Here is a 21,456-nt window from a genome sequence, read left to right as displayed (position 1 = left end):
AGCTTCTCTCAAGAGCTAATAGAGAACAATTTCATTTGCAGAGGAAAGCACAGTTATTCTGCTGGTTCCATATTAACCTGGGAACCCCTTTATACCAAGGATATTTCCTCAAAATCTGCTTCTCCTGGTCTTATTCACTTTTGAAGGAGCAGAAAGGGGTTGAAGTAGAATGGAGAAACAGTCTCACAGAGTGCCCACATGATAGTGCCTGTCTTAAAGAAAGCTCTTATCTGTTGGAAATTTATTCAGTCACGAGAATCTAAACATAGCTCCCTGTTCACACAGAAAATAAAAATGACACACAAAAGAAGTCGTCCTCTCATTTTGGAACTGGGTAACTATGGATAAAAATAAAGTAAGAAAGAAGTAAAAGTGATCAGCGACTGTTTCCTTTAACTGCTTTTTCTATTGCCCCCAGTCAAGCCACTGATGTGCTGTGGCATAGAAAGGGATAAAACAAGTTACTATCTACAGCTCCTGTGTACATAGCACACTGGTCTCTTATACTGTATTTGCTACCTAAATTACAGAATAAGGATTTTCTCTTTTCCTCTCCTCCTTCCTTCTCTGTTGTCAGAAAAGAGATAGCTGTATCAGCGAGAGAGTGACAGAGGCAGAGAGGTGGTTACTCATTAGCACCATGTTCTCTGATAGCCAACATTCACCAATAATTTTGTCATCTCAGGGGATCCAGCCACACTGTACATCTTCCATGTTTGCCAATAACTGCACTAGATTCAATCCTGAACGATGTAAATTCTCTCTACCAAACAGATATGAGATTAACATAATCCTGATGCTTGACTACAATGTTTCTAGATCCAGCCTATACTGTTAAGTAGAACAAAAATAACAAGGGAAATAACAATTAGATATACAGAAAAAAAAATATTGACAGTGAGGGTGGTCCAACATCGGACTAGATGCCCAGAAACTGAGTAAGATCCTGAACAACCTGAACTAGTTTCCGAGCTGGCCCTCCTTTGAGTAAAGGGTTGGACCAGATGACTTTCAGAGGTTCTTTCCAACCTAAATTCTGACTCTAACCCAAACTGTCTATACTGCTAGTGGCTAGTTGTGGGTTCACTTACGTGGCAGATTGGTCAAACATTTGCAACACATTCTTCCAGGGGAATTTCTCATTAAGTCGAAAGAGAAGGCAAAATTGTCCAAAGAAGTGCTAGACCAAGAAACATGAACTATTCTATCTTGTCCCTCTGAGTTCTTCACAACTCCTCAAACTCCTATATGAAAAATAATTTCCAATTCTTTACTATAGAATAACACAGAAATAACACAGATCTTGGTCCTATTTAGAAACTGTTTCAGTAAAGGAATAGGTTTGCCAACACAGAATTCATTCAGGGGCTGCTTCAAGCTCTGATGAATGTTTATATCAACTTTTATGCAATCTGACATTCCCAAAAAGGACTGACAGTAATGGAGTGGAAACGCAGGGAAACCATTATACAACACAGAAAAAAAAAAAAAGAGTTAAAAAAAAAATAGAATTTAAGAGCTAAATTTCTTAAACTGACTGTGATATGGGACTGGCCTGAACAGAAACCCTTTGAGGAACTTTCAGACTAACAGCTCAAGATGACACTCTGTGTTGCTCCAAAATGCAACATGAAAGTTGTATGTGAGGCTGCAGCAATATTCCCCTCTGGGTTTTATTTTGTCAGATTTGATGGACCCAAGCAGACTTCACATCAATTAGCAATTGATGAGACAAAAGACAGAAAGAGCTTCCAGAGAAGCATCAGCCTCTCCAGGAGTAAGGTCCTGGCACTCCTTTCTGGAAATCTGTCCCCATCCCATGATTCAGGCTGGGCTTAGGTGGGCAGCAGTCCACTGATGCCACAGGCTGTGAGCCTGCAGACTGCAGTGCAGAGTATCTTACCTTCACCATCCCAAAAACACTAGCTGGTTGGGGCAGTAAGAAGTCTCAACTGTAAGCTGGGTCTAGCTAGACAAGAATAGAGTACTGGAAAGCACAGCAACGGGGCTAAGACATGAGAGGAAACAGGGTCTTTTGCAGTTCCCTTCCTTGGAATAACAGATCTCCACCATTTTGAGAAAACAAAACTGATCTAATTTTGTACTTGGAAGCGCATACATAGAAACAGAATTCCTTGTTATGATGACAGTGGCACAGACTTGCCAATAAATGCTCCAGCTTTTATACTGGGGCTGAAGCAGACATTGATCTTTCCTGAAACTTCAACAGTTCTCCAGGAGGATCCTTCCATCTCTGTAGCTTCAGGGCTCAGGAAAGCTCTTCATGTCTGGGCCAACCTGGAAATCTTTTCTAAAAAGCTTCTTTTTTTAATTCTTGATTCCTGATTTTCTGCGCCAAGTGAAAACTTGAAACCTTTCAGATTGAAATGTACTTCTTTCTCCCTAGCAGTCACTTAAAGTGACATTTCATTTTCTTTATTTTTCTCTTTCCTTTATAATTCCTAGCTGGAGATAATGGTTTGGGGTTTTTTTTGTGACTAAATGCATATACAGCACATCCCAGTAGGAGTAATATGACTTTGTCTTTTCACATTACGATGTTTGTTTAACAAGTAATGGGCTTTGTCCACACTCCATCACTGTCAACCTTTTCCACAAGACGTAAGAAGAGTGTAGGCCAACAAAAGTTATTAAATGCTCCCTCCCTGCCCATCTCTAAGAATAGGAAGGGTAACCCTAGAGTCTCTCCAAATTATAATGCAAAGTATAAAATGCAAATCAAAGTAACATCTTTCTCTAACTTGTTATGTGGAGTCATGCTGGTTCTCTCTAATAAGGGGTGAAGATTCCACCCACCTCCCACAATTTTGGAAGGTTCTTAATGATTCCTTCAGAATGAATGTTGCTACTAAAATACAAAAATGCTATTTAAACTTGTAAAATATCCTCTTCCTTTCTTTTTACTGCTAACAGTCTCTTCTGGCTACTTCATTCTCCAAATCTTTCCCTCAAACAGTGGCAATTGTGTACTGAAGACTACTGACCCTTCTCTTTTTTTGCACACGGATAACATACAACCATCTTTCCTTCCTTGCCTTATCTTAACGTGTTGTAGAATTACTGAGGACATTCTCCTCAGAGCTTGTAAACGACAGCTAACACTGGGCTAATTGTCTGTAAGATGACAACTGCTCCATCCAAATGTCTGCAAAACATCTCAGCAAGTCTCTTCAATTAACAATGTCAAGTATGATTGATCTAATTTTCATTTGAGAGAGTTCTTCTCAGAAGAACTGGTTCAGGTGTACCTAACAAGGCATTTACTGAAACAGAATAGGTAAGGATTAAAGGTTCTGCATTATCCAGAGCCCTGCATCCAAGCATCTCAAACTCTTCATAAGTCCTTAATTAATTAAGACTCAAGTTATCCTCCCTGGTAGAGAAATATAGCTTTGCCTACTTTAGAGGTCAAGGTCTGAGGCAGAAATAGGCCAAATGAATTGGCCAAGATCCCACAGAAGCATGTGGCAGAACTGGAAATTCCAATGGCTTCAATGCCAAGACTCCTCACGCTGCCCACATGAAAAAGCTGCCGTACCTTCATTCATTCTTTCCTCCTGAATATTTGTAATTTCTTAACATGACGACTGTCCTTTCCAGTCAGAGGGAGCAACACACACTGCCACTGAAGCAGCTCTTAGAAAGCTTCTTTAGAGCAAGAAAACAGAAGAACAGTACTTCAGAGCAATGCAGAATAGAAGGTTTAGGGTTGTTAACCTGATACTTGTTCTGATTTTATCAGCGCAGTCCAGGTTTGGAAAGCTCAGACAAGCTAAAATTGGTAACTTCGATATTTTTGTGACTTTATGTCATCATCCATAATGCTACCAGATAGCAAAACATTATACATGATGACATAACACCTGGAGAAAACATTATGCTTATCAAAAGGCTGTGGGTTTAGCCAATTCGGCTCAAAGAGCTCATGAGCATTTCTGAGCTTTTAGCCAGGCTCTATCAGCTCTGGTTATTACCTCCGTCCTTTTTCTGGCAAGCTGCTCCAAAATAAGAAGCAAATAACGTGGCTGCATTCATTGTCTCCCCTATGCAAAAGCCATGCAAGGGTTTAATAGTTTGATGCACAACAGAAAAGATCCAGGTCGCTGTCGTCTGTTAAACCATGACCTTGTGAAGGTAACTGAAAAGAAATTAAAACAAAAGAAAAAAAAAAATCAGACTGCCCTGCCTTCACAGACCTCTGCTTTTTGTGTGAATGCAGCTATAAAACATGTGTCAGGGAAGGGCCAATATTGCTAACGAGAGACAGTGAAAGAAAAGTTGTCTCCCTCGCTCAGAAAAAAACCCCGCACATCTCCGGCAGACGCTCCAAGTCAGTGACTGTTTAGTCAGAAGTTTCAATCGACTCCTTAAATTCACCATCTCGGGGGCCTTGCTGCTTAATAAAGACTATGGGGTGTTGAGAAGCACAGTATATTATTTCATTAAGTGCTTTTCGGGAGAAGGGGATTTAGAAGTAAAACTGCTGGCTTTGTGTGGCAAGGTTACGACCTTTGACAACTTTGGAGCTTATCTCTTTCATCTTCCCACTCCCCCGAGACCCCGAACTTGCGGAGGGATGGAAGCGGGTAAGCCGGGGCCAGACAGAGTCCAGCATTGTTGTGGGGCTGCCTCCTCTCCCTCTCTCCCCTTCTCTCTCTCTCTCTCTCCCTCTCGCTCTCGCTCTCTTTTTTTTCCCCCCTAAACAAAACAGATCTGAACTGAGCCAAGGAAACAAAAATGTATTGTTCCTCGCAGATGGAAGCGAGTGTCGCCTAGGTAACCAGATTAATCTCCTTTTTCTCTCCCTTCCTCTCTTGTAGTGCAGTAATCGGTGGGCTCTTTTCACAAAAAAGCCAGCCTCAAAGCTGGGGCTCTAACTAGGTTCCTAATTAGCTGCAATTTACAATGAAGACAACATGATGAGATAATAGAAATTTGCAAAATAATGACATACCTCAGCAAAATATTCCTCCTCCTAAGAACCATTTTTATACAAAAACAATAAAGAGGGCCCTTCTAAAGCAAAGCTGGAAAATGGTGGTGTATTATGTGACACAGAACATTATTGTTCGCCTCTTGTTCCCCCAATCAACAGCTTATTGTTTGGCATCTTAAATAAAAATGACTCAAATACAGGCCACATAATGATCTCCATTGCGCTAATACACTGTATATACAGAGTAGTCAAAAATGTACCCAAGCCAAGGCCAGTGGGGCTGATAAAGTACCAGGGCCCAGAAAGGTAATTTGCAACACAATGCGCTAACTATTATTACTGGTCTTAATCACACATATCTTTCTGATTTCTGTCAGGATGCGCTCTGACATCAAAAAAGGGCACCCGAACAGGGGGCAGCTAGTTAATGAAATATGATGGATCGCATTTGTTTTCATGTGGTGGTTAGCTCAAACGAAGCAGCCTCCAGACTGTTAGCCAACAGTCTTCTCTTGTGCAACATCAAAGGCTCCCATTGATGGGGGGGAGAGGGAGGGCGCGGGAAGGGGGATCGCGGGGAGACAGCGCAGAGGGAGGAGCACCGAGCAGCTCAAAGGACCATTAATCGTAATCTCTACCTTATGTTTGAAAGGGGAGAGCAGAGAAATATAACGGGCCAGGGGCGACCTGCCAGTGATTTCAAGGAGAAGGAGGGTCAACACCTCCACGCTCGGTGGAGGAGCAGCACGGCCAACATGCTGCTGCTGAAATTTGGCATTTTTCTGCACAAGGGTGACTTGTCATTGCAGACATGAGGAGCACATTGCCGATGGAGATGGAGATGGAGAGTTCAGGGCAGTCTTTATCTCAACAGAAATATTTTATAATAGCAACAGATTGTCTAAAAGTGTCAGGAATAACAGCAGCAGCAACAAAAGAAGTCATTCCTCACTTATCTGTAGACTCATCGTCGTTGACTGTTGCAGATGCAAATATTCAAGAACTACTGATCAATGGCTTGTCCCTTACATAAGTGCAACTACAGCCACTTTGGGCAAAGACAGGAAAGCATTATCACGCAATGTGGCCTTCTGGTTCCTGAGTATGGCAAGAAGCTGAACTTCCTTCACAGAGTAACTGAAAGGAAGCAGAAATGTCATATATAGAGAGCAAGTCAACTGCTGAAAACTACTGACAGGGTACCTGGCTCTAGCTGTACAGCAAGGTCCTGCAAGACAGTTTATATTGAGGGTTAACCATCCAAAGAAGCACTGTAATACTGCTGCCATCTGTTTATACAACTTCTTTCATCTTTCAGGATCTCAAAGCACTTAAATGGTATTATAAGTTTGCCGAGTAGAGCTACTGAATACATTAATGATGAACATTATGCTATGCAAGAATAAGAAAAAGAAGCAGATTTTATAAGTACTCCAAATGTACCCATTCTAATGACCACTTCCATGGCCATGAGATTTTAAACAGGAGACAGAACAGACTGGACTTTGGGTTTTAAGATGTTATTCAAAACACTCACACAAGAAACACACAGGGGTACCCATTCATTCTGAGTCCCTTTGGAAGTGTGACACCTTTAAATCAATGGTGGTGAACCCTCAAACAATAATTAAAAGAAGCAGTATGCAGATTTAAGACACAGAATGACACTGAAAGAAGGCTTCAGTTCTGGAATTGTGTCTGCTATAAACAAACATACCCAGTCTGCAGAGATTTCTAGGAAAAAGAGAACAAGGTGGACAAATGTGAAGCATTCAGTCTTTAAATGGAAATAAACAACAATAAGTGATTGATGGTCAGATTTTGACGTGCTTACTTGTACTTAATACTATTCTCTCCATGCAAAGTCTAATTCAATAGGAGTACTTGCAGAATAAGGTATGAATCTATGCAAGAGCATAAAAACTGGTTCTGAAAAACAAAATGATGTGTAAGGTACTTAAACTGCCAGTAGGGCAGCCCTACTCCAACAAATGCTGAGCATCTTCTTATCCCATTGACTTCTCCCTGCATGGGAGCTGGCAATCTACCAGAAGCATCCTGACACGCAGGATCAGGCAGCACCTAAGAAAAGAGCAGGAAAGTCAAGAAAATGGCTTTGAACCTGTGAACCCAATTCAGTGTAAATCCTGTGTTGACATGACTGAGTATGGCAAGAAATGGAGTCACCAGTGCTTCTTTGCCGCAACTGAAGGCCAGACCTAAAGACTGGTGTGTTAGCTTGGTTTCGTTTCCAGGTACTATACACACTTCTGTAGAATGAATATATAGCCTGTTCTCTTCAGGCTCATCTTAAAAAGCAGACTCAGTTTGCGATTTAGATTTCTAAACACAGAAATAAGCTTTTACCTGGCACATTTTTCTCCTTTGGAGCTTATACCCTACTTTTGCTTAATCTATCTAGAGCTTTTATCATTGCATTCTTAGATAATCCCAGGTGGAACAGCCACCACATACTGAGAATTCAGAAAAGCAGGAACAGCATTGCTGCCCTGCGTATCCCGTGCCAGAGTCAGAACAGCAGCTCTGGATCTGTGCGGCCTGGTATGATGAACACTGGCTTGCCATTTTACACAGAAACATTAACTCTTCCGAGCAAGCGCTTCCCCCCCATCCATCTGGCTCCTTGGATGGATGAAATAACTCAGGAAGAGTTGTTTCCCACAATTACAGAGCTCTATCTGATATTGCAGGCACACAACACAAATTGAATTCAACGGGATTTCTGTGTATTCACCAACGGAAGGTTGGGGACCTTAAATATTAACCTTTCTCCGTAGCAATCATATCCAATGTACTGCACCGTAGGAGGTCAAAACACTGGGCCTGATCCTGCAGTATGAATCCCGTCATCATTATTTCTTACTTTTTTTAAACGAACAGAACTATTTGTGCAAATAAATGTTGCAAGGCCGGGCGCTCAGTGCATTTTCTTTTCCAGCTTCCCAAGCGGCTGGCACAAGCTGAGTTACCGAGCATGAATCTATCTGAGGTCATCTCCACCATTCCCCTGGAATAGCACCTGCGCCTTTGCGGCCCTGAACCGCTCCGACAACAGAAATTTACAAAGTGCTTTTGAAACATGACTCAAATACCCTTCGGTATGAGCAAAATCAGCTGTGTGACACAACTGGCTTGCCTTTATTTTGTTATCATTATTACCACTCCCAGGCTTTGGAGAGCTGTGTCTCTCAACACATTTATTTAGCATCGCTGATAACCTTCAATCTTCCTGCATTTCCTACCTTTGGACGACCAGCAAACAGCAAGAAAAAGTACATAAACAAACGGGTTCACGCAGGACACAAGAAAATCCATTCCACTAACTTCAGTTTAATGTTCTTCAACTCTTTTCCTCCTTCCTCTACCCTTGCCCCTGCCCCCCAGGGGAGGTGGGAGGAATGGTTTAAATCAATAACCAAAAGCTTCAATTTTACAAACCCTTGAGCCATTAGAGCTCTGAGCCCTCGGTGCACCCGTCGTAACCTCCCCCACCCCTGCGCGCACGCATACACGCACGCACATAACACACATATAAAAGAAATACTCCCAGCCTGGCATTAACAATGTTCATTCAGTGCTCTTTACTTAAAGGAAGAAAACAATTAAGTGAAACCTTGAAGTAATCTCATTCTGCCTATTTAGCCTCTTCATCCCTCAATGTGTGGTTAGTAAGTGTTGCAATCAGGGGCTAAGGCCTGCTATCATTCGGCCTTAATTAAAAAAGACACAAGCAGTGGAGCTGTGAATTAGAAATGTAACAACGCACTACCCCTGATTAATTCGAGGCTCATGTTGGATTAATAACTCCAAACAAAGAACAAAAGGAAATTGTTATGCGAATTGCAGCCCTCCCAGGCCAGACAAAGGTCAAATCACAGGATTTCAATTTCATCCGGAGTCGCTTAATCAACTCCCTCAGAAGGAAGACCATATGCAGTCCTGAAAGCTACCCATTGTAGTTGTGTTGTCACTGGACCTGAGAGACGGCACAGAGATAATCCCAACTATTCCCCATCTTTTCTCCTTCTTGGCTGTTTCTTTTATCTTTTGCTTTTCTTTCTCAGTTTCTTTTTTCTTTTTCCCTCCTTTTTTTTTTTTAATGACAAAACCCCTTCATTAGGGCTAATGATTAAGGAATAAGGACGCTATCTGTCAGGAAGCAGCTTTTGTGGCTGCTGCCCCGTGGAAGCTCTCGCTGCCCACGCAGCTGCACAGGCAGCTCCTTATTTTGAGGGGGGTCTTCTCCCACAGCAGAAGCTACATACTGCTGTGCTTCAGCATCACGCAGTCACTTGCAAGAAACAGCGCTCGGGGGGTGGGGTGGGGTGGGGAGGGTCAGAATAGGACATGTTGCACACATTCAATGCACTGCCTACATCTTAATATAGTGGTCTTGTGGGTACGTTAGCTGAGGAAGAAGGATATTACTGCCCCAAAGACCTATCTCTGACTGAAATTAAGCCACAGAGAATAAAACTGCATATTTTCTTGCTGTTCACCCCCAATGAAATTATGAGGGAGCAAAGTCCTTGGTTCTCATGATCAAAAATACGTTGTCCCTCCAGTGAGCAGACACAGTGTGGGTCCCCCGCTCCCACCGAACATGACTTTTCAAGTAACTCACATGACAGGGCACTTTATATGGACTGCACAGTTCATCCTATATAAAGAAAAAAGGAAAGCCCAGGTTTGCCTAGGAACCTGGCACTTCATGCCCAAGAGCAAGGATAAAAACCTGCACAAACTGAAAAGGGGCAAGGAAAAAGCTTCAGGGTAGGGATCTGCAACATGGTGTTCATTCCTACTCCCACTGCCTTCCTGAAGGGTTCTGCCCATCAGCCCAGTAACATCAGTTTGCCACATAGCTCTCTGCAGCTGGGCCTGCCTGGCTGGTGCAGGTAGTCTCTCTCTCAGCTAGATCCTTAGTGTTTATACACAACATTTCAAAAGGCACACTGGAATTTCTCAGGGTTTGTTTTTTTTAAATGTAATCAGTAACAGCAACACAGTTCAGGACCAAATTTACTTTCTCCAGGAATCACCTCCAGCAAGGGGCCGAGAGCCAACAACACTTCCCACCTTGATATAGACCTCTTGCTTAATTCAAACAAATTTCTCCTGATTTACATGGAAATGAGATACAAACATTTAAGAAACAGTCCTCTTTTACTCTCAAATTCTGGTCCCAGACATATTCTGCATATGCATTCATTACTGTACGATTCCTGACAAACACACCATGGCTCTCTGACTTGATTTTGCCAAAAGATGTATCTTAAAGCCTAACAAAACTACCAAAACCCTGGTACTGGTACCCAGCACTGCATCAGTAATGTCAAAACCTGAAGGCACCAATGAATAAGGGTTAGGATTCACATATTAAAACACCTTGGGAAATGCAGATTATGTAGAAGCCTCTTACCTGTGTTAGGCGCTGGAATAAAATTGCAGGTCACTTGGTGAACTTAAAAGAAGATCCTGTTTGACTTTCAGCTTGGGATCATCTCCACTCAATTCTGTCACAAACTACACTTGGTCCACTCTCCAAGGGACTGCTTACACCCCTGCTGTCTCTGAATTAGCTGTTGAAGGGGAAGAAGTAGTTTGTGAATTGCCCCATAATGAAGCCCTTTCCCACTCAGAAATATATGCCAGCTTTAAATACTAACCCAGTAAATGACTATTCAACTTCTCTGATACTTTCCTTTTAAGTATCTGTTCACTTTTGCTTTACATATTGATTTCTTAGCATGCAACCAAAAATTAAGATGAAATACCTACTGTGCTGTGGAAAAGGAGAGTCACATACTCAGAAACCCTTTTGCCTATGTCACACCGAGTCATTAAACCCAAATTACATGGAATGCAAATTCTGTTAGACATAAATCCCTCAAATGTTCCACCAGCTCCAAAATGTAAGTATAATTTTTGAAATCTGTAACTATTAGAAGCTCAGCCACAAATTATTTTATGTGCACTACCTGTTCTTGTAGCTACTTCCCCTCTTCAGTGTAAAAGTAAGATCTAAGCTTTAAATGTGCAGCTCCAAAACTTTAAACTTTCACTAGCCAGGAAAAGAAGGCAACCTGTGCACATATCTCAGTAAAAAGAAATGAGAGGACAGGTTTGTCCTTTTCCATTATTCCAAGTTCTACAGAGTAGTTCCTCATTTCCTTGTCCCAAAGAGACACCACCCTCTTGGGAAAATCCTCCTGCTTTATAATGAATTCTGAACCTGAAGTTATTATTATTCTGTGGTATGAAACAACAGTACATTGCATACAGATAAATGATGGTACCCTTTGAGTAGAGTTAAAGAATTCATAGTGCTTGACTCCATTGTAAAAAACTTCAGTGGGAAACACTCTGCAGCACCTTTTGGGAAAGTGCCTGTCTGGTGTTGGTGTTCATCCATGTTATTTCTTTATGGCAAGCAAAGGGCTCGCTTCCATAAAATCCAAATGGACTCCCCTCAGGCTGCACACCAGCATCTTGCAACACTGTTCTAGATGAAGCTTCAACTTCTCATGTCAGCTGAATATGGAAGAATGTCAACTTACATGTTTAAAGTTAGTTAAGCTTGCAGCCTTCAGACTAACAGGGGAAAAACTGGCCACACATTTCCAATGTATTCTAATTACCCAAGAACAAATATGATATTTTCTCGAACAGTTAGCACACACTCATGAATTTTAGGGCATAATTTCATAGCCTTGGTCCCTGGGCCCATGAGACATCGTTACTCCTCTCAATACAGGACATGCAACTCTTGCTGATCGGAGAATGGCATGCAAGTGAACCAAGACAAAAACTCATGTGTCAAGAAAAATAGTTCAGTATTTGGACACTGTGGTGTGGTCCAATACAGCCACTACTATTGTAATACCAAAAAAGGCACAAAAGATAGCTTTCTTCTTCTTCCTGAAGACGAAGGCAGAGACAGGTAGGTATTGGGGCGTCTGCTGTACTCCTGACCCAAATGCCAGCACAGGCTAGGTAGCCGGCAGCTCCCGTAGCTTACATCAGACAAAAATCAGCTACAAATCTGCTGAGGATGGTGAGAAGAACAACTTATTTAAGTGGCTGCAGACCAAACCAGCCTCTACTACCGAGTTTGGCATACGCGTTCTGCATCTTGAAATCAAACTTTGCCTGTCTTCCTAGCTCCTGTGTATGCTGTTGACAAAAACAAGCTAACTCTTGGCTAGGGACAGGTACAGCCCAAAACATTACCAATACCACTTTAGGACAACTGCCTCTCTCTGACACAACTACGCTGAGGCAAGTGGGAAGACAAGCCAAGCCCCAGCTAAGCTACACCTAGGGACCAGTAGCCTGCCCCGTATTTCTGTGCAATCCCTCAAAATCACAGGTGGTTTAGAACCCACCCCATTCTCCTTGCTTCTCTCCGCTACCTCCAAAGACCAAATGGACCTATGAATTTTTGTAAATCCCAAAGTATTGACAGCAGGCAAGCATTTAAAGATGCCTTCAATCTGACTTGCTCTCTTCTTTTCAATAATCATCTCAAAACTGTGTATCTGTTTCTTTAAGCAAATAAACCAACAAATTTATCCGATTTTACTTGACATTTTTTCCAGTCCTCTCCCTTCGCTTAGAAGCTGTCTTTCTTTTCCCTTCCACTCAAGGAAGTCATCAGTGAGAGATATTCCTCCTCTGCAGCTCCTACCAAGTGTGCAACAGCTTTCATGTATCTCTACCTCACTGACCCTTCATCTCTTTTCAAATCACAGATAAGAAACAACATTTTCTTATCTTGCTGAGAACTGGGAACACTTTCCACTTCTATTACAATATTACCCACATCTATAAAGCAGTCTAAGAGTCTGCATGAAAAAAATGCATAAACATGGTAGTTTTCTGCAAAATTCCAAGCAACAATGAGAACTACAGTTTTTCAGTATCTAGCACTGCAAACTGTACTGTAAGCAAGCAGCTGTGTCAAAAGATTCAATATGATGGGGTGTACAGAGAAAACCAGTTATGTCAAGCTGATTTGTCTCTCTCAAAAAAACCCAACCCTACCAACCAAAGATAATACGGGTTCTTCTATTCACCTTACCAAAATGCCACTTTGGTTAGAAAGATAAAATCAGAACACAGCAAATTAGGTTTTACTTCCGGCTAATTTTTCCAAAGAAGTCCAGCACCTTTGCTTTAGCTCAGCTTAAAGAATTGCACACCATTTCAGTTGCACACCATTGCTGAGAGCTGCTGGGCAGCCACTCTACTCCCCCTCAGAGGCGGCTGCTTCTCAGTACTGGCTGCGTTAAGCAGGGCGGGATGCACAATCCTTATTCCCATAAAGCTGATTAATAACCACAATTAGTCCCACTGATATCAATAGGAAAATATGTACTGTAAAAAAGAAGTAGTGCAGGAGCACATTTACCTTTTTGCAATAAAACTGCACAACAAATACATCCAGTCGAAGCACACTAGAAGTTACTTTCCAAAAAGCCCAAACAGTAACTGCCAACATAACCACAGGGATTATGTGTCCTTAGTTTATGGAAAAACTGGAGTGATGTCTTGTATCTTTGGTAACATGACTATGGTCTGAATTTTTTTTTTTAAATGGAAGAAATAGGTTTAGTGAGAAAATCTAGTGGGAAAAGTTTTTCATACTTAAAAAAACTAAAAGGCAACAAACAAAAAATTATCAAGAAAATATCTCAGTTGTGACAAAATATCCGTGACAGCTCAGACTTGCAGAAGAGAAATCCCAGCAGCTAGAGAGGCTGGACCTCCAAATCAGGCAGAGTAGAAACTTAACCTGTGTCTACCACACCATCACTACCATTATAGCTCCTGGAGTCTTCTGGCTTCCTAGGAATTTCACAGTTTCTTTAAAAGACACAGTTTTCATTCCAAGACATAAAAATGTTTCATGAAACAATTTATTTTTTTTTTTTTAAATTTCAGGCCAGCTTTAACAGTAACTACAGGGATTGCCAATTACTGTTATAAACCCAGAAACACAGTAAAGTTTTTCTTTTAAGGTCATTAAAAGTAACTTCCTTGTAAAAGAATCTATAATACTTTCACAAGGCGATCAGGAATCTTACCTAATTCTTTGTTACTATGATGAGAAATTACACAATGGAGTAAGGCCAAGAGCCTACCAATGTTACCCAAAAAGAAAGACATTCCAGAGGTTTGACAGAACTGGATTCCATGGAGCTTTATTTTACCTTTGCTTTTTTTTTTTCTTTTTCTTGTGAAAGCTGTCTCCTTTGCTTTGATGCCTTTGATTGAAAGGTATTGTGTATGTGACTCACATTTGCGCAGCGCAGAAATATGAGTGCCAACAAAAGCCAAAACATACAATTTGGTATACTGGCTTGCTGACTAAACACTTTTTCTTGTATCTTTCTTTGCTTGGAGGGCAAATTGTTAGTTTCAAAGTTGAATGACTGCTTCAGTAAGTTAGGTAGCAGACTATTGGTACAGTGTGATAATTAAGGGATCTTAGTCCTTAAACAATGCTGATAAAACAGAAATCCCTCTCCCTTTTTTCTGGATTACCTTTAGAACTGAAATCAGAGCACGCTAAATGAATAATAATTTGCACCTTCTGTGAATGATAGAAGATTGAATCAGATTTTAACTAGACTCTATTTGTAAATCCCTCAGGATGACATAATTACTATTCAACACATACCTTAATTAGCTGTACACATCTATTTCATAGTATTTAACAGGTTTAAATAGCTTTTATTGTCTGTTGAAAGGATGTTCCATTCTTATCAAAATGAAAATAATTCTGAATTTCCTAAACTGGGAACAAATTTGCTCACACAAGTCAAGAAAGGACCTAGAAATTGCTGTCCCTATAGCCAAACAGTTATCTTTTTTTAGCAGTTTTAATTTTGTTTCAAATTCACTAATGGTACAAAGAATTGATGATGTGAGTAATTGTTGCTCCTGCTTCTTTCCTTTTGATGAAAAAAAATCATAGTTGCAGTGTTCGAAGAAAAAAAATATCCACTCAAACTTTTGCACAGAATTTGAGCCAAGTTGGGACACAATTTCTTTTTCTGGTTCAGATTACAGTATGACCTTACCTCTACAAAGCACTATTGCTTTCACTGCTCCAGCACGGATCAGAAACAGGCTGAAATTTGGCAAGTCATGCCTTCAGGTGAAACCAAAGTATTAGCATTTGAGACCTCAATCCTCATGTTCCGTAAAAGCAGTCGCTTGCTCACAGTCAGAGGTTGTTCTTAAAACGAATGGGCTCTGCAGAGCAACACCACTCAACTCACGCGCTGCCGGCTGCCTTAGCAGAGGCTGGGAGCCCGTGCCACGAGCCGAGGCTTGCCGCCGAATCGCAAGCTCGACCTTCCCTAAAACGCTCCGCTGCTTAATTTTTGCTGACAACAAAAGCAAACGACGATGACAATGATTATGTGCAGACATATATGCATGTGGTATGTTTTCATTATTTTGTCAAACTGCCCCAAGTGAGATTAAAATGTTTACTTAAGTACTTATTTTATACTCTATGTCATTTGCTTTCTGTTCTCCTTAAAATTTAATGCAAAAGACAGCCGGCTCTTCAGCACAACTCACTGTTCCTGGGGCCAAATCTAAATGAAGATGCTCGACACACGGGGAAAAAACAGAGGCTGAGCCCTGGGGAGAGGGGAAGGCAGGACCAGAAGTGCTCCACTCTCCCAGCCACCTGGGCTTCCCTGGGACCAGAGAGCAGCCAAGACCTCCTCAAGCACAGTAAAGGAGCACTGCCGGGACCTAAGAGCATGGGGAAAGGGAAAGACCATGCAGGATGAGGCACATGTCTCTGGGACAGGAGAAACTAAACAACTCGAGGAGAGGACTGATAATCTGAAGGGTATTTTAGATACCACCCCTCCCAACCACCCAAAAGTCATCAGACCAGTACTTAAAGCCATAAGATTTGCCGTAAACAGTGATGCTTAGAAACAAAAAAGATCCTAAAACATACAGAGATGCCTTTCAATGCATTTGAGATCCTTTCGTTTTTATCTTTCTCTTACTTGCAAGTTTTCCACTGCAATTCATTGGAGTAAAAATTTACGTAACTGGAGGTAGAGATTCTCACACATTCCTGTAATCTCAGAACTGAGCTTTACAAGACACATTACATATTGTAAGTTTTATTATAAAAATTGCAGGCATGGTGTTGGGAAACTAATCTGTTTTGTCACTTAAACAGAATCAAGTAAAACAAAATATAAATTTATTCAGTCAGAAATGTTTCTAATTTCATAGTTATGTTTCTTCCAGTGTGTATGGTGAAACTGTAAATGCCCAATAATTAAAAACCTCAAAAGATAAGGATCACTCTTCCATATATAGATCTGACCCCATAACTTTCTTAGCAGATTTAGGGATGGAGAAAGAAAAAAAAAAGGAGGAGGGGAGGGTATTTATGCGAAGATGCTTTATACCTTACCAGCACCTTCCCTTGCACCTAAGTTTCAGCCTGGCCTTGCTCTGGTCTCAGCTGTAGCAACGTTCCCAACAAGAGAACGTAGCTGGGTCCCCTGTCTTTCTGGAAACCATAAAGGTTAGAGCCAACACCTGCAAATCCAGCATAAGTATCAGAAACTTATTGGGAGTCAGTGCAGGCTGGGAGCAACAGGCTGCTCTGCTCCCATCGCGTGACCCCACAAACAAACCAGGCTGCAATCTCCTGCGTCAGCGTCTGGTCCCGAGCAGCCCGCAGGTTCCTCCCGGACAGCACGCCGCCGGAACCTCATTTCAGAGTGAGAAAAAGATGGACCTCATGTTGCTGCACTGCATATCTACCTTCAAGTCATTACCCTGGAAAAGAGAAAAGCTATTTGTACTCTCCCCAGTAAACTTGCTCGCCTCGATTTTCCTAACATTACAATCAAACTTCCCTGCCTGTCGTTTCAGTCACGCATTTTGTATTGGAAAAACTGCAAATCACGGGGAGCAAAAACGCTGCCATATTACTGCGTAGCATTAGAATAGTGCTGGATACTCTCTAATTACATAAAGTACTGTCAATATGCATATTAAAAAACCCCAAAATATTGATTACTTACGTATAGTACTGGAAAGAGAAGTACTTTGAGCTCACCCGGCTACCCAGGATAAACTACAGGAGGCCAAAGAAGGATTTACAATTCTTTTCCGCTTAAATGACATCATCTGTGAGGAAACACACATTTTGATGGACTGCTTTATAGAAGAACATTGTGTGGGTTTAAAAAAGCATGATAGGAGATCCAGGCAGCAAAGATATGCGATATTGTTGTCCTAAGGGGATGGCAGTACCAGCTCACATGGATCACCCACTACATTCAGTCCTTGCCTTATAATACTTACGCTATATTATATATTATTTGCATTATATATTATATGCATTGCAGTATCCTCAGCAAGGCCTCCAGCAAACCCCACAGGAGTATTTTCATGTTTGGCTGATTAGTTTTGCATCTGCATAAAAATATTTCCCTTGTTGCCTGAAACCTTGACTTCAGTGCGGAAATGCACAAAAAGCAGGAAATAAATCTGATCGTTCTGCTTTCCATCTCCAAGTTAATAAAATGTTTACATAATTAACTTATAATAATTAAAGATGAAGTTAACAATATGAAGTATGTCTTAAAATTACATTCAGTGTGTCAAATTTCTGAAAGCACTTCTGTCTAACTTCTGCGGAAGCCCCAGGTAACTGAAAACCCGTTGAGTGGAGAGCACAGGCACCTGAGCCATCAATAGCCATTTCAAATTTTACTTAATATCTCTGTGGAATATGTGACAATAACAATAAGCTAAGACTGTATCTGTTATATATGGCTGTGATTTCACCATCAATGCAATAGCACTAATAAGTGAAAATCATTCTATGGGTAACACTTGGAAAAATAAATAAATGTATATGAGTCTCTGGAAGAAAGAAAACTTGACAGAAACATCAAGTTTGCAGTGTTGTTTTTTCTAAACATGCATTATTGTTAGTGGAGATATTGTCTCTACATACTGCATGTTGGCACAATCACAGTTCATTCTTGAGTAAATAATGTGGAATAGCATTATACAAATTGCAAATATGGCACCTAATTTTATTAAAGAAAACAACTGATGCAATAGCCAGCTACAGCAAAATTGGCACGGTAAATAGGTTAATTTTTATCAAACTTTTCCTTGGGCCTTTCTGACAGTTAATAAAGATACTTTATGGAAGCCATACACTCAGTGACTCCCTATACTGGTTACGTTGACCCAACCAATTTTAACAGGGTCGAAGGAGATTCTGCAATCCTACAGCAGGAAAGGCAGATACAACTAAGCCAGCTAAGTGATTTTGCTTTATTATTTCCTTTGAGGGAATCTGAAAGAAGAATTCCTGGACTTGGATTAATTTGGACCTGGAATAAAAAGATGATTGGATGAAGAAGTCAGTCAAACATGGAAGAAAGAATGGAATAGATTAATTCTTACCAGCCATTTCCTTTGGCGAGCTTGAGCTGACAGGCATTACCCTATTCTCAAAAGATTTAAAAAGCTCCAAGTGGGAGTTGCCATGCAGCGGGAAAAAGTGAACGGCATATTTAGGATCTGGTAGGCAGAATATATCTGCAAAAAATTTGGTCCTAAGTCCCAAAGTACAGCAGATCTGTGCCCTGATTAGCTTACATTCATCCAAACCTTCTTCTGTGCCCTTCTGTGCTTAGATTAGGCTGTGCACACAACCTATTTTCTATTTATGCAACATCTGCTCTGCTTTGAGATTGCGAGCAAGAACATTTCCAGGCTCCAAAGCAGGAGGAGATTACAGACTGGCAAACTGAGCTGGATAAAACAAGGCTGGAGCCACAAGATTTAGGTTCAGCTCAGATTATTTAAGATTCCAAAAATGTCTCTATTTCACTTTAACAGAAGTGATTTCCTGCATTTATACCTCCTTGCAGTTTCCAGAAGGAAGGGAAACAGAGTACTTCATTAGTAAAAGTTCATCTAGTGCTGTTCTCTCACATGACCAGAGTGTCAAATCTTGTGGATATCATGCGTAGTGCCATAATTAAACCTTCATCCCTGATTATTCAGAGCTCGGAGAGTCATCTAAGCCTTGTCATTCAGACACGGTGATGTTCTCTTACCACCGGAATGAACAGAGGAGTCCAGGAAGAAAGAGGACGTCCAAGCAATGGACATGGGAAGATTTCTGAGACTGAGAGGGGAAAGAATCTGCAGTGCTGCTGAAGCCGGGGGGACGGTGGGGATGGCCATGTAGGATCCCCCTGGGGATGACTAGTTCAAAGGAAGAGGAAGGGGAGGCTCTTTATTTCCTAAGGAGCAACCAGTGATGTTTGTGGTAATGTCTGCAGTAAAATTAACACTGGTTCCTGTGAAAATCATCTATGTGGGCAGCAGGACCACAATTTGGTCTGCAGCAGCAACAGCCACTATAAATGGAAGATCTACTTATTTTTTTTATAGCAATAAGCAGAAGGTTAAACATCTAACCAATGGTTGAATGACAGGACCACAGAGCTCTTCTTACCTTCCTGCTGGACCTGGCTTCACGGATTGCATCTCACACTCACTGGCAAAGTGCACGTGAACGAAGGAGATGCTGCTGCTATTGAACTGACAGTTCAGTAGCCCCACAGATACTCTGGGAGCCCACAAGCTCAAATTAATGATCTGGCGAGAAAGATAGTGGTCTACCAGTTTGATTATCCAAATACATTCAGCTGGGTTCAGTGGAATAATAGTCCACTGACAGTCTTAAAAAAAAATATTAAAAATAAATAAATCCCTCTTTACTTGGCCGTGATTGAGGGTTTTTTCCTTCCTTGGAGGAGGCTGCAGGACAAGGAATGCCATTCAGCTAATAGGGACTGGCTGCATCAAAAAGCAGCCAGGATTTCTCCCCCTCCCCATTCTTCCCCTCCCCAACACAATAGACCTGAAAACAAAAGACAGATTATTAAGTTTAAGTATGTAGCCCATTCTCCACATACCCTTTTCCCCCCTCCTCCCACCCCTTCTTCAGCACATCTGGTAACCATGTGTGGCAAGTGCTAATGAAGACTTTCCTGAGCGAGCTACAATTAGTTCCGACTGCTGTTTGCCTCTCTTGGCTGTACCGAGGATAAAAACCAACACAAACCAAAACAAAACAAAATCTTCCCTTCGCTGTTCCTGAAACCTTCTCCTGCCCCTGGGATTCCCTCTCCTCATCACGCTGCTGAAATTAAAACAAAAAAAAAAGTGTAAGCAAATACTTTAAGACTCTCTTCCGCCTGATTTTTTTTCTTTTTTTTTAAATCAGCATTTTATTCATTTTGATTGAACACGACAGGCAGGCAACAGTGTTTCTATGATCCTGCCTACAATAGAGAATTGTTAAACAGATGTCCTTTTTTTTTTTTTCCTTCTAGCCTGGCAATATTATACACATAACAGTTTTATCTGCTTGAGCAGATCAAATTTGCGTGTGTGTGTGTGTGTGTGTGAGCGAGCGTGCGTGTTGCCATTTGGAGTGATTAGAATAAGCCGCACAGAGGCAAGATGCATTGTGCACAATTAAGCCCATCTCCAGACCGCACATTTTTGTTTACTCTTGGTCTCTTCTCCTCTCCCCAATCAAGCTACTAATAGAGCTGTTTCAAGTTTCAACAGGGACCATATTAACTGCTGGTCTCTACATGAAACGGAATGCCAAAGCCCAGCCCAGCCCCAAGATCTAAGCACCAGCCTTCCGACCTCCTTTACTTTTCTCTCTGAAACTGCCGTGGCCCTCACCTTCCAAATTCCTCATGATTCCCCCCAGCAGACGCTCTCAGGGCAATGCAAAATTTCACAGTGTGAGACTTCACATATTCTTTGTCATTTCCCTCAGCTGTGTCAGGCAACATGATTGCCACTGACCAACCCCTACTTGAAAGTATGTTCCCACTAAACAAACAATCCAGATAATTGCTGCAGACGCGATGATATCTGCATACATCCTATTTCAATTATATCTTATTCACGCAAAAAAAAATGGCTATGACCCTCCTACATCTTTTGAACAGCACTGGATATTGAAATGCAAAAAACTAAGTTCTAAAAGCAGAACAAAAGCAAAACTGATTCTTTAAAAGGAGTTATTCTCTTAAAATACACACGTATCTACTTGCCAAATGATTTCTCAGAGAAGATGATAGGCTGGAGTAATGCAGGGAGGGAGGAACAAAAGGGGTTTTAATCATGGTTCGGATTAAAGAGTTGTATAACAATTGCTCTCCCTCCAGGCATATGTACTGTACACGCTCACTGTAAATGATCAGCATTTAAAGAAACAAAGTGCACCACGAAGCATTTAACATAAAGACAGCTGCATATACATTAACGCTTTATTAATCAAAAGACACTGGGCATCTTTTGCACTCATGATACCAGAAAACAGCATGTACACACACAGGATTGGCATTCAATGCCAGGCAGGA

The 21,456-nt window shown here is 41.3% G+C and overlaps 1 protein-coding gene across 4 annotated transcripts in view; it reads right to left on the bottom strand.

Moving 5' to 3' along the window:
- SOX5 (SRY-box transcription factor 5) overlaps nucleotides 1-21,456 on the bottom strand; it is a 649,375-nt gene that overhangs the window by 330,185 nt on the left and 297,734 nt on the right. For all 4 annotated transcript variants that reach the window (XM_086756526.1, XM_086756522.1, XM_086756506.1 and 1 more), the window contains one exon: nucleotides 10,401-10,560. The gene's annotated coding sequence lies outside the window, so the exon portion shown is untranslated. The remainder of the gene's footprint in view (nucleotides 1-10,400; nucleotides 10,561-21,456) is intronic.

This window comes from Chlamydotis macqueenii, chromosome 1, assembly GCF_036417535.1.
Source record: "Chlamydotis macqueenii isolate bChlMac1 chromosome 1, bChlMac1.mat, whole genome shotgun sequence".
In the NCBI taxonomy this organism is placed as follows: Eukaryota; Metazoa; Chordata; class Aves; order Otidiformes; family Otididae; genus Chlamydotis; species Chlamydotis macqueenii.
The sequence above is the reverse complement of the archived record's forward strand: the minus strand, read 5'-3'. Positions and strand labels throughout refer to the sequence as shown.